The 14,022-nt window shown below is 44.5% G+C and overlaps 1 long non-coding RNA gene across 1 annotated transcript in view; it reads left to right on the top strand.

The window, feature by feature from the left end:
* Positions 1-10,501: 10,501 nt before the first annotated feature.
* LOC310878290 overlaps positions 10,502-14,022 on the top strand; it is a 16,023-nt gene continuing 12,502 nt past the window's right edge. Inside the window, exon 1 of the long non-coding RNA XR_014570882.1 lies at positions 10,502-11,131. This is a non-coding gene — a long non-coding RNA (uncharacterized lncRNA). The remainder of the gene's footprint in view (positions 11,132-14,022) is intronic.

Raw genomic sequence — 14,022 nt, 5'->3', positions numbered from 1 at the left:
ACCAAAAAAAAAAAAAAAAAAAAGAAGGAAGGAAGGAAGGAAGGATAAAATGCTGTTTATCAACCGTCACCCCACTTATCGAGGAGGATGGGGAAGAGGAAGAGCTCTCTCCTTCCCTCCTCCTCCTCAGTCTCTTCCTCTGAGCTAAATGCTCAGTGTTAATTGAAGTGTATAATGATTACACTGTCACAGTGTTAAATTAACACTCAGCATTCTACAGACCTCTCTCGCTCTCTATTTCTGCTCCTCTCATTCTCCCCCCTCTCCCCCCCCCCCCCCATATTAATAGACATTGTATTCATCATAAATATACCGGATTTAGCAAAGATGCTAATTTACATCAGCCGTCCACGGCTCCACGCACATGAACACACATGAAAACATAACATGAAAACATAACAACAAAACAGGCAGACAACTTCCTACAGTATACTTTGTCTCTCAAATGCACATTATGTTTTCTTTACAAACTCATTCCCCTTCTGCCTTTCCATGTGATAGAATATTCAACTATTCTCTCTCTCTCTCTCTCTCTCTCTCTCTCTCTCTCTCTCTCTCTCTCTCTCTCTCTCTCTCCTCTCTCTCTCTCTCTCTCTCTCTCTCTCTCTCTCTCTCTCTCTCTCTCTCTCTCTCTCTCTCTCTCTCCCTCTCTCCCTCTCTCCCTCTCCCTCTCTCTCTCTCTCTCTCTCTCCCTACCTCCCTCCCTCCCTCCCTCCCTCTCTCCCTCTCTCCCTCCCTCCCCCTCTCCCTCTCCCTCCCTGTCTTTGCGGTGGTTCATTGTGGGCTGTGTATAGTGGGGCAGGGACAGTGAGAAAAGCAGAGGAGGGCCATAACTAATCAGAGTGTCAGTTGGCTGCCTGGGAGAGACAGACCTCTGCACACAATAATGTAGGGATAGGGACTGGAACAGACCACCGAGGTCTGGGTGGAACACAATAATGTGGGGAGAGAGACTGTGTGGACCACCAAGGTCTGGGCGGAACACAATAATGGTTATAGGGACTGTGTGGACCACCTAGGTCTCTCTGGGTGGGACAGAATAACATGGGGATGGTGGGGAATCTGGGGATGGTCTCTACTTGGGGTCAGAACAGGCAGACCACATAGCCTATATACAACACAATGGAATCCTGCTATTTTAATGCTGACTCTGAGATTATAACATTTGTGTTGATAATAATAGCAAACGAGTATAACAGGGCAGACCCATCTGACCACTCAACACGGCAGACCCATCTGACCACTCAACAGGGCAGCCAGACCCATCTGACCACTCAACAGGGCAGCCAGACCCATCTGACCACTCAACAGGGCAGACCCATCTGACCTCTCAACAGGGCAGCCAGACCCATCTGACCACTCAACACGGCAGACCCATCTGACCACTCAACACGGCAGCCCAACGGTTCAATCAATTTGCCGAAAATAGCCAATCTATATAGCTATTTTCGCCGAATGTTCACCTGACCACATAGGGTCGCGATAGGGTTTAACTACCATCCTCTGGGTGTGGGTGTGCATGTGCGTGTGCGTGTGCGTGTGTGTGTGTGTGTGTGTGTGTGTGTGTGTGCATGTGCGCCATGTGCTGTATGCAGGCACAAAACATCACATAACAACAACCATGAACCATATGCAGAAGAAAGGCAGTTAGAATGCATTCAGTCTAGGTGAGCTTAAATACCCCTGCACCCAATTGGTCAGCTGACTGCCACATCAGCGAATGACATGTGGTACTGCAAACACTGTATATACACCCACATAGTAATGCAGCATATTAACCCCTCAAATACATTGATGTCCATTAAGCATAGCATGAACACGCTCGAGTATACAGTATCTGACTGAACTAACTCCGCAAGCTACGCATCATCATCAATACAGTATACTATGTAGAAAGACAAGTAAAAGTTTGGAATTCAGAAATGACTTCAGTAAAAGTACAAAAGTATATTGGTAACAAAGTACCAACAGAAAGTACTCATGTTTTCAAGTATAAAAGATGTATACAAATCTTTTGCAGATAGCAGATCTATAAGCTTGTAGATCGGCTATTTTCAAATGGCTGAAATGTATAAAAGACTGAAGCGGTTGGTGTGTTTTGTAATAATAATAATAATCAAAATCTATAAAGTAACTAAAATGTTCAAATAATTGTAGTGGAGTAAAAGTATAATATTTGCCTCTGAGATGCAGTGTGAAAGTACTGAAAATTGTAAATACTATATTAAAAATAAAATAAAAAATACTTCAAAATTGTACTTAAGTACAGTACTTAGTCACTTTACACGGGCACGAGCACAATGTACCTGCACGTCTAATAATAATAATAATAATAATAATACAAATAGTAATAATGAGGTAGCGTGAGGATTTCTGGGTTTCTTATACTGTAAAGAGTATAATGTGAAGGAAGACTGAAGCATTATAGAAGAAATTCAATTCTAGGGAGCTGTACTCCAGGCATAGGACGCTACATCTTCAATCTCAGGTTTGCACTTTCTAGTTAACTTTAACACGATCAATTAATTTAGTTCAGTGAGCAGAAATGGACCACTTTAACTTAACAAATAGAGGGTAATGGATTAGAGATGGAACGTGTCCAAGCACCAAAATATATTACACTCAACATTTTCTTCTATTTTTAATACCTCCGAACATTTGTCACACACTTGATTTAATCATCAAACTAATGCCTGCATTTTGAATGAGCGACTTTTATGGATTCTCAACATTTTCTTGGGTAACAGGCTTTTATAGTATGTGTTGTGTTCATACGAGTCCATTTGGTTACAGTGTACAGTACACTCTCAGGGTCTTGCACCACCCCTTACCCCTTATCCCTAAACTAATTTGCTACTTTTTACTATTTTAAAAACCTTCAAATAGCCAATCTACAAGCTCACAGTGTCGGTGTAGGACTGTAGGTCGGCTAGTTGAACTATTAAAAATGTTTTTCAAAATAGTAAAAAGAATGGCAAATAAGTTTAGGGAAAAGAGGTAAGGGGTGCAGGCGCAAGATACTGTAGGGCCCTCGGAGTTAAATTAAGATTGTTTTGTTTTGCTTTACATTGCAGATCAAAGCCACACATTAGCATCCACAGTGATGATTTAACTACACTGAACTGGAATTCTAATGAATCCCAACTGTTTACAATACATGGGAAATAGAGAGGCATTAACCCACAGGAGATCCACAGATATTTAGAGATGGGAGAGAGTGACCCCAAAATAAATAAATACGGTAACAGAAAATGGAGAAAAGACTGACCGAAGGTGAACAAAAGGGACCGTTTGAGCTACAATATCAGTTCAGGAGTATCATTCGTAACTAAATTAATCCGTCCCTACCTTATCCACTTACGCCTCAGTTTATAGCCTACTTTGTCATATGATGGCGTCTCGCAAAAATAGCAAAAACAGCCGACGCATCGTGAGCTCGCAGATTGGATAAAAGCAATCATATGAGCCCATTAAAATTCCTTTTAACAACCAGCTGAGAATGAATAGAATAACCATGTTCTCTTTTTTTTTTTTACTGAATAATTACTTTCTAATTAACCGAGTGCAGGGGTTGAGGAGGTGTTGGATGGTAGTGTTTTTGAAAGTATTTTTTTTACTCTCTTAATTATTAATAGAATTATCACGACCCGCTGCTAATAAGGGTAATTAGCTTAATTAAGATGGCATGTTTCATTAGATTCCACGGTAGCAGACTAGATGCATAGACCCTCCTATTTAGATGCCAAAGAGCCATGCTAGCTGACATGTGCAGCATCAAATGCTTCACAAACAAGCCTGCTGGAATATCATTAACGGAAAACACATCTTCCATCAGTAAACATCTGTTGTGACACATAACAATACCACATGCGACTGATATGAATTAATATTTCACTATATCAATTTATTATTTAATAGTTTTTGTATTATTTGGTCATCGAGAAAAATAATGTTTGTAAAAAGGGAATGTGGCCACATCTGCATTGTGTGAGCAAACGCTTGTGTGTGTGTGCAGTGCAGTGCACACTCGCACTGTGTGTGCGCGTGTGCTTGCATATGCACGTGCGTGCGTGCGTGCGTGCGTGTGTGCGTGCGTGCGTGCGTGCGTGCGTGCATGCGTGCGTGCGTGCATGCGTGCGTGCGTGCATGAGCGTGTTGTGTTTGTGAGTGTGAGCGGGTGTATTTAAATGGGCCACTGCATCTCGACTTAGATCCAGTGCGGGTGCAACGTTAACACACATCAAGCATGATTAATCTCTTGCTCTCATCCACAATCAATCACACACACACACACACACACACACACACACACACGCACGCACGCACGCATGCACGCAGGCAGGCAGGCAGACAGGCAGACACACACACGCACGTACGTGCGTGCGTGCGTGCGTGGAGGCAGAGAAATCACAGAAATCAGCTGCTTTTCGTCCTGGCCTGCCATCTATCTCCCGTCGGACAGAACCAGATCTGTCTTGATGTTAATATTTACATAAATCATGCTTAGCCTCTTTGGACACCGTGCTGATGATAGGTGTTTCTGCAAAATCAACGTTAGGTGAAAAATCTTCACAGTCTGGGAAAGTGTCATTGAGCAGCTAATAATGACCACTGTCAAATTGATCAATCTCCATGAGAGGAGACCATGCTCCATACTCTATCACTCATATAGCAGCCTTTAGGTTCTCCGAACCCCCGCACTGTGTACCACTTCTGTCGCTTTCTGTACTTTTAACCATGCGTCCTTAAAAGTCACTGTGTGCGCATCCAAAACGGCTCTTTGTCATCTAATGCAAAAGAGCGTCTGTTTTCCAATTAATCCAATGTAGTCATTATAGTCACAATCTTTTGTTGGTACTTTTCACATATAATCATACAAATTCACAGACAGACCAAACCACTTGTATTTTCTATTTTCCCACAAATATTTGTGTATAAAAATTAACACATGAACAAGAAAAACATGAAAAGATGAAAAATGGAGATACATGGTTTGTGTGCCATGGCGGGGAATCGACAATAGCGTATATTTCAAGGCTATATTATCCGGTGCAGTTTAGAATAAAAGCAATGTGGAACATGAGAGACTGTGTTGTTTTAATTAAGGCCAGACAAAAAAAGACAATAACAAAACTACAGGTGAAAAAATAAATTGAATGTTTGATGTTCAGTGTTTCCTCTCCCATAACAATGATCTGTTTGGTCTGGCCTGGCTTTGAAGCCCGCAGACAGAAACAGTGCGTTTCAACCAAGCATTGTCCATTCCTGAATGGAGGAGAGCACTGAGAAAACAAATACTCCAGAGCAGACAGAATGAACTTGCGCGCAGCCGCGCACGTTGTGTGCGTCATGCGTGCGTGTGTGGTGTGTGTTTGCGTTGTTGCGTGTGTATCTGCACAATAGAAGCATTATTATGCACAATACAAGCTGGCATATATGGGTGATGTACACATGGTCACACATGCAAGCCAGGTAAGCACATTAACACACACACACACACACACACACACACACAGTTTCTTCCTAGTAGTGCACGTGCATCATTGCTCTGCCTGCATGGAAAACCTGTATCATCACCCCTCCCCCCCCCCCAAGCACTTTTCTCACCTATATGTGTGCTGGTGGTGGGCCTTTTGCATGGGTGTGCATGTCAAACAGTTAACCCTGGACTCTTGGTCTGTGCATGTGCGTGTGCGTGCGTGTAACTGTGTAAGATCAAGTTGATTACATCCAACTATGCTGCTACAGACCTAATTGGCGAGCGTGACAGCGTGCGGAGCTTGTCATCTCCAATCATTACGTCTGTCAGGGATCCATCAGACGCTCAGCTAATTAGGAGAACGCTAATGAAGCTGGCAAAACAACTCACTTTTTTTCTTTTTTTTGCCGACTGAGTGTGCCCCGCCGCCCGCCGTTCACAGGGCTGTGGCTGGGGGTGGTGGGGGGGCTGGGAAGGGGGCTGGGAAGGGGGGGGGGGGGGGGGGGGGGGGTCGTGAGGCCTGCAAGGTTTGGCGGGTTGTAAAAAAATAGAGGAAGATATAGTTTGTCAGGACAGAAAGGGTAGAGTTGGAATGGCAAGGGAAAGCCAGGAAGACAGGGAACGTATACGAGGTAAAGAAAGAAAGAAAGAATTCAGAAAGAAAGAAAGAAAGAAAGAACAATAAAATGAGAAAAAAGTACATTTTCTCACTAAATAAAACTCAAGGGTGTGGGGAACATTGTTTCCCCCTAGAGTTCCTAATCAAGGCCCATCATATGCCATCTTCTCTCTCTCTCTCTCTCTCTCTCCATCACTATGGCGCAATCAATTTGTCATCACTCTTTGTGTGCCATGATGCAGCCCTCCTCATCAACCTTATAACTTGCAGCTGTGAGCGAGGCAGGGGAGGGGGGGGGGCGGGGGGGGGGGGGGTGGACGAATGAACCACTGAAGAAAAGCAACAAAAAAAAAGAGAGAAAAAAATACAGGAAGTTGCACATGCTCTAAAATAAAATCCCTCCTCTGCTTGCCCTCGTGTGTTTGTCCTCGTCCGCTCATCAAAGGAATAAATGGCTCATTTTCTCTCTCACTCATGCACACTCACTCACTCATTCCAGTTGAATAAAAAGGCTTTCAGTCATCCCTCTGCACATCTATCCATCCATCCGTCTAGCCAGCCCCTCGGCCCCCACCCATTGCGTCCATTAGGGCTAAAACATTTTGATCAAGTAAGGCCCAGGGCCTAGCATACAGAGGGCTCTCTCTCTCTCTCTCTCTCTCCTTTCTCTCTGTCTCTCCTTTCTCCCTGTCTCTCTCTCCCTGTGCCAGGCTCTGATTGACCATTAGGTTCATTGATGAATGTGGCTGTCAGAGGGCAGACAATTAAATCAAATATGAAACAAAGTCTCTCTGACGGTCCCTTCTGATGGAGCAGGCCAGTCTTCCGCCTTGCGATTAGGCTAATAGTTACATTTTTCATACCAGTGTTTGTATGTGTGAGTGAGTCAGTGTGTCTGTCTGTGTCAGTGTGGAAGTAATTGGATACTTGTGTAAAATGTATGGGCGATGTACATTCCACATATAGCACATGTTGTACGGTATAGGTAGGCTACACGTACACCAATGAACGTTAGGTTTTACATGTTGTACGTTTACATTATGTTTGGATGTTGGTGTGTAGGACTACTGTAATTTACAATTAGTGTGTGAACCGATAGTTAGCAAACAATGACATGCTCAAATAATATTATTGGAAAATGTAAAAATGTAAAACATTTCTCATTCATGATAAATGGAAGAATGTTGGTTCAAAGAATGAATGAAACTTGTACACATAATATGGGGAAACTATAGTATTCACTGTAGCTCTGACCAGTGACTTTGCATAAAACTATTTCTCATCTAAACTGATCTGATGAAAACAATTATCATAATAATAAAATAGGTCTACATAGGCTAATAGCCATGCCTCGTCATCTGCAGGCCTAGCTGTGTGGATAGAAACAAAACAGGGGAGAAAAGGGGGGAGAGAGAGAGAAAAAGTAACAATTAAGGATGTTCTTAATGGCCAGAAGTTTGTCAGGCTAGACCAGACGTGACGTCAGTGGGGTCCCTTCTTTTGCCACGGCAGTGTGATTTATCGACGCTTATCGGGAATGAATAGATCAAAGCCTCGCCAGTTGACAGGCGATCAATCAACTGTCAAATCAAAGATGGCAATTGTCCATTAAAGCCCCCTCTCCCAGCACGCTCCCTCCCTCAGCTGTGAAATAATCTTTAGGCAGGAAAGAAAGTCTTTCCCAGAAACTGAAGGAAGGGAAGGATGAAAAAAGGAACGCGAGAAAGAGGAGCATATAGTCTACGGGAGAAACTGGCTAAAAATGTGACGCTTCTGATCAAATGTTTTCGCGCAAAGCTGCACCCCCCCCCCCCCCCTCTTAAAAAAAAGAAGAAAAAAGTGTGAGGGCGAGCATCAAAGGGCCTCCGTGACAGTCAGCTGACACCGAGAGCCCCGCCAACCTTTCTAGTGTAGATCAGTAGAAACAGTCAATATCTATGAGAGAGAGAGAGAGAGAGAGAGAGAGAGAGAGAGAGAGAGAGAGAGAGAGAGAGAGTAAATGGAGAGAGAGTAAAGGGAGAGAGAGAGAGTAAAGGGAAAGACCTATCAAAGCCTAAGTTGTCTATGAAAGAGACAGTGTTGTGTGTGTGTGTGTGTGTGTGTGTGTGTGTGTGTGTGTGTGTGTGTGTGTGTGTGTGTGTGTGTGTGTGTGTGTGTGTGTGTGTGTGTGTGTGTGTGTGTGTGTGTGTGTACACACACAGGGGAGAGAGGTTATGAGAGACTCATTTTAAGGAGTCAAGTTATTTTGCGGTGAGAAAACTATAGCCTGCGCCTCTGACAATGAACGTGACATGGTCCTGAACAAGGTTTGTTTGTATATTAAATGAAAATATATAGAATTGTCAAATTAATAAATGTTAGACAATAATAGATTACTACTCTATTGTTGCTAACGTCATCTATTTTCTATATGTAGCCTACTAGATCATTGGCTAAAGTACAGTGGATCGACTCCTAGAATCCTAGGGTATTGGTATATTTAGGCTACAATCAATGAGGTATAGAAGGGAGACAGAAAAGAACCCCTCATCCTCTTCAAAGGGGGAGAGTGAAACAGAGGGAGGGGAGGGGGGAAACTTTGACTTGTACATTGTGGTCATAACCTCCCGATTGAAGGAGCCAGATTTGGGGCTTCTACGTTTACAGTAGCCTGCAGAAGATCCGGGCGAGCGCTCAGGGGTGCACTTAAATGAGGCCACGATAAATATTAGCAGAAGGACAAATTACTGCAGCAATAGACGGGAAGGATATAGGCGGCTACATCATGCGTACACACGCACGCACGGTAACCTACACGCGCGCGCACACACACACACACACACACACACACACACACACACACACACACACACACACACACACACACACACACACACACACACACACACACACACACACACACACGCACGGGCATGCACATTGCACACCATGTTGTACCTGAGGCGCGTCGGGGCGCTTGCTGTTTCCTCCGCGGCATGCTGCTGGCTCTCTGGCGGCTGACAGGAGTTCTGCTCTCGGCCCGGAGAGATCCGAGGAGGCTGCCTCAGGGGCTCCGCGATCGAAGCTTTGATAGGGCGCTTCCTTGCACAGTTTCCCCCCAGGGGAAGCTTTCAGGGCTCACACATAGATCGGGCAGTCGAACACACTCACAAAAATAAATCACACCGTGGAGAACGAAAGGGGTAACTGTGTGTTGTTGAGATCAAAAAGGAGGAAAAACAGCGCGGCTCCCCCTTTTTCTTCCCCTTGTCTTTTTCTCCCAGATCGGCCGATCGACTTGGATATCACAGTGTGGGAGCTGACGAGAAGAAAGCAGCCCTGTAGCCTCCGTGTGATTCCTCCTCACTCGGCGTCGGAGGCTGCAACAGGCGAGCTTAAAGGAAAAAACCAAATGATCGCGTCACTCAAAGTCCGCAAACAAGGGGCCAAACATCACGCACTGACACACTGAAGAAGAGCACACACACACACACACACACACACTGACACAAACACTACACTACACACACACAGTGCGCTCTCTGCGCCGCTGATAGGCGTCACGTAGCTCTCTCTCTCTCTCTCTCTCTCTTTCTCCCTCTTTGCTTTCTCTTCTTCTCTCGCACTCTTTCTGTCATTCCCGTCTAATTCCATTCCTACGTATGACAAACAATATCACAAATGCCCTTGTGATTACACAAGCCTTGACACTATAGCCTGCATTCCAAGACAGTCCTTTAAGAATTTTGCAACTCGCGTAAAAATGTCAATCATAGTATAGAAAGACGTGCAGGGCTATCTGGCTATAGCGGCGGTGCAGTTGTAAAGGGGAGGAAAGCAGACACATGGTAAGAAAAGAATGACCCTGTACGAGACTAACAGTAACAGCACACTGACAGACCGCGGTATGACTGCGTCTGGGATCAATTTAAACGGAAACGCATACTTACTTTATCGGTTGATCCACCGCGCTATCCATGACTGAGGAATCCGCTTCCCGGTTTTCATGCGAAATTCAAAAAACAAGCGGTGAACAATCTGATGATCAACGCTTCTTCTGAAAAAGCAACCACGTAAAATCCATTCGCCTCCGGCAAGTCCTGGCGGAATGGGGGGAAAAGCCAATATTCGGTTGTTTGGTTATTTTCGCGTGGAGAAAAAAAAGGGGCGAAATGGATATAAAAAAGAGGAGAGAGAGAGAAGGGAGGAGATGGACGGCAGCCTACTTGTCGCCCACACTGCTGGCGCGGCTTCGCTATTTTGTCCAAGCGCGTTGAAAAGCCCCAGTGCGAGGGCAAGACAGTGTGTGTATGTCTGTGTGTGTGTGTGTGTGTGTGTGTGTGTGTGTGTGTGTGTGTGTGTGTGTGTGTGTGTGTGTGTGTGTGTGTGTGTGTGCGCGTGAATCGATGAGATACGTGCTTGATTGGGTCTCCCTTGTTGTAATAATGTACATGAGAAGGAGGGGACGGGCTCAGCTGCTCCCATGCAGGCTGGAAGCGCATGGATCAGGCGAGCTAGTGGTGCCAAGCACTTTCTTGGCCGCTAATGGTACTTTTTCCCCCTTTTTTTTTCTTTTTCTTTGTGTGGTTTTGATAGGAGCTATTTAAAAACAGCAACAGCGAATCACACGCATCTTCCGAGTCCCCACACGGCAACAGCTGCCTCCCTTATACTTCGCCTCAAGTGACTCTCTGGGCGCAAAATCCTCACCAAGCAGTCCTTTTTCTTTATTGGCAATGGAAACTAATTATCAGGTAAGCTCTCAAAATCCTCCTTTTCAGAGAATTCAAACATTTGCGGAAAACGCTCCTGTGTCCTCTTTTTTTTTTACAGTGTTTCACAGTAGTCTACAGTAGGGCTATACGGAATAAAAGTTTCTGGAGTATTTTGAGTTGGGAACATGGATTTTTTTTTTTTTTTTTGTAAAACAAAATATTGTCCTTTATTTTTCAAGCAATCCTCGAGGCGAAAAGGATGGATACGCTGCGGTGGAAACAAAGGAATCTTGAAGAGGGGAAAAAAGACATCAAGAAAGAGGGGACAGATAAATAACGGTGAGTTGCCACGGGCTGTCTGTCCTCTGCTCTGCGCCAGCCAGATGTGTTGCTACTTGCTATAATGCCTGTCGCCGCCGTGTCCCCGTTCTCACGCTGGCTTGTCAATAGCAAAAAAAAAGCTTTCCTCTGTTTGAGCCGCTGTGGGAATCAAACCGCTTCTTCGGTGCGTGGATGTGTTGTGTGGTGGTGTCGCTCCCATGCAGGGAGGCTGGTGTCGCTCCCCGGCCGCCGTTGACCGTTCACCGGGCTCGCTAAACGGACGAGGGAAGGAGGAAAGAGACGGGTGTTTGTTCAGCGATCGTGGATGTTTTCGCCCTAATCTCGCCGAGAGTGTGTGCGCTGCTCCAGCACTGCATGCCGTTAGATCCGCCCAAGCATCTGTCCGTCTCTCCATTGGCGCATCCATCAGTGTCACACGCGGCGCACATTCGCTGCGATACGACAATATACCCCTCTCTCTTCAGCACACACACACACACACACACACACACACACACACACACACACACACACACACACACACACACACACACACACACACACACACACACACACACACACACACACACACACACACACACACACAATCACACACTCACACACACAGGCGATGGAGAGCTCTCCCCAACATCTGACTGACACAGTGTTCTCTCGACAAGCCCGCGAACCAGCTCGGAGCTTTTATTGGCTTTTCCACTCCCAAACACGAGCAGTAGAGTGCTCCAGTGCTTTAACAAAGGACTTAAGATCATTCACAGTATAGTCATATAGATTAGTTAATGCCATGCGTATATATAATAACACTTCTCTCAAAACTTTCTCCACTTCCACTGTTTATTCTGCACAAAAACCTGAACTTGTATAATGAAATGTTCACATCTGTATGGACATTTTAAATCCATACACCGAGAAATCTATATGACTTCAATCCATAATAATCACCAATTGAAAGCGTCAAAGCAAGTTACAAATCATATGTGATTGTGTGTCTTTAATGGAAACTCAATCACTTTGCTGATTATCGGTTAAAATGGACTGTCGTGCATGAATATTATTAGGACACTTCACTAATACTTGCCCTGCACAGTTTTTACCAGGTCTAATTGTGGTTACAAAAATATCTTGAATGAACTGCACGCTGATCTCTGATCTGATCATACCTGCCTGGCTGTAACCTGTTCATGAACACACTGCGGTGTCACTTTGCTGCTGTGTCGCGTCTCACGGTCCGCTGAAGGCCCTGCATGGACCCCATCCCACGGTCCACATGCACCCCCCGCTGTGTGAGCGCGTGCGTGCGTGCGTGGCCACGGGGTGACTTTATAACAACCACTCGAACTTGTCTAATTCTTTACCTATAGCCTATTAGACACCAAATTAGCATGAATTATAACCTCTAGATCGTGTTTTAATTGTAACCACGTTCAAACACGCCAAACCAAAAGAAGGAAAACTAAAAGTTGCCCAATGCTATTTGGTGTAAGGTGTATAATAGTAAAACCGCTGTGCCTGTGTGTGTGTGTGTGTGTGTGTGTGTGTGTGTGTGTGTGTGTGTGTGTGTGTGTGTGTGTGTGTGTGTGTGTGTGTGTGTGTGTGCGCGCGCGCGTGCGTGCGTGCGTGCGTGCGTGCGTGTGCGTGGACATATAGCCTATCTCGAATCGCATAGGATATATAGGCTATCAATACGCAACAGCTCGCATGTTAGGCTGCCAGGTAATAATTGGACAGTTTTGCAGAAGTATATGAAGTGAAAGTGTTGTTGTTGGTTTCTAGGAGTGGTTTCCAGAACAACAGGCTACAAGTCAAGATGCCTCCACGATTTTTAGAGGATCGTGTTTTTGACCTGCAGGTAAATTAATGTTCATTTAGAAATATGACAGACTGTAGCAAATTATATCCTAATTTAATTAGCAACTAATGTAGATATAGACACGTTGTCTTTACACAACGAATTGCACTTGGATGTATAATATTTGTCTTAATTGTGTAATTGTAAAACGTTTACATATATTATTGTAACTGACAGCATGCAAGCACCCTTTTCAGTATTTAAATGAAGGTTAAACATATAGGCTAACTTATAGCCTAATTATTTAGTTATAGGAATAAAATGTAAAGTTCAGATTTCAGCATGTTGAACTGCGCGCGCGTGTGTTGTGTGTGTGTGCGCGCGCGCGCGTGTGCCTGCGTGTGTGTGTGTGTGTGTGTGTGTGTGTGTGTGTGTGTGTGTGTGTGTGTGTGTGTGTGTGTGTGTGTGTGTGTGTGTGTGTGTGTGTGTGTGTGTGTGTGTGTGTGTGTGTGTGTGTGTGTGTGTGTGTGTGTGTGTGTGTGTGTGTGTGTGAGAGAGAGAGAGAGAGAGAGAGAGAGAGAAAGATAGATAGAGAGACACAGAGAGAGAGAGAGAGAGAGAGAGAGACACAGAGAGAGAGAGAGAGAGATAGAGAGTGTAGAGGGAGATCTTTAGTGTGTAGTTGAATCTGAGTCATTTAGGTTTGTTCAAACGTTAAAAAAAGTTTATAATTGTTGCCTTATTGTTCCGTTTTAAAATAAATATTTACAGAGTTACTGGAGCTACTGGAAAATATTGGTGAACTTCTTAGAATCGAGGCATTTGACTATAGCACTTTTTAATGTTTTGAAAAGCTTTTCTGATTTAAAAAAAAGTGTTTTTGACCTCCGGACACAGCTGTGCGAGCAGCACCAGATTCAGGTAATTAACTCACTTATCTGTTGTTCACCATGTAAGGCGACGAAAAATGACTCAATTAAATACAAATGTAGGCTAATAGACAGACGTTTATAGGCGGCTATATTCACTTAATAATTTCAAGAGAGAAGAGACTGCAGGTCATCTCCTCATTGTCGTCCAGCAGTCTGTTGAAATTAAA

Source organism: Protomyctophum parallelum (assembly GCF_964188405.1).
Source record: "Protomyctophum parallelum genome assembly, chromosome: 2".
Classification (NCBI taxonomy): domain Eukaryota; kingdom Metazoa; phylum Chordata; class Actinopteri; order Myctophiformes; family Myctophidae; genus Protomyctophum; species Protomyctophum parallelum.
This window is presented reverse-complemented; position numbering and strand designations above follow the sequence as displayed.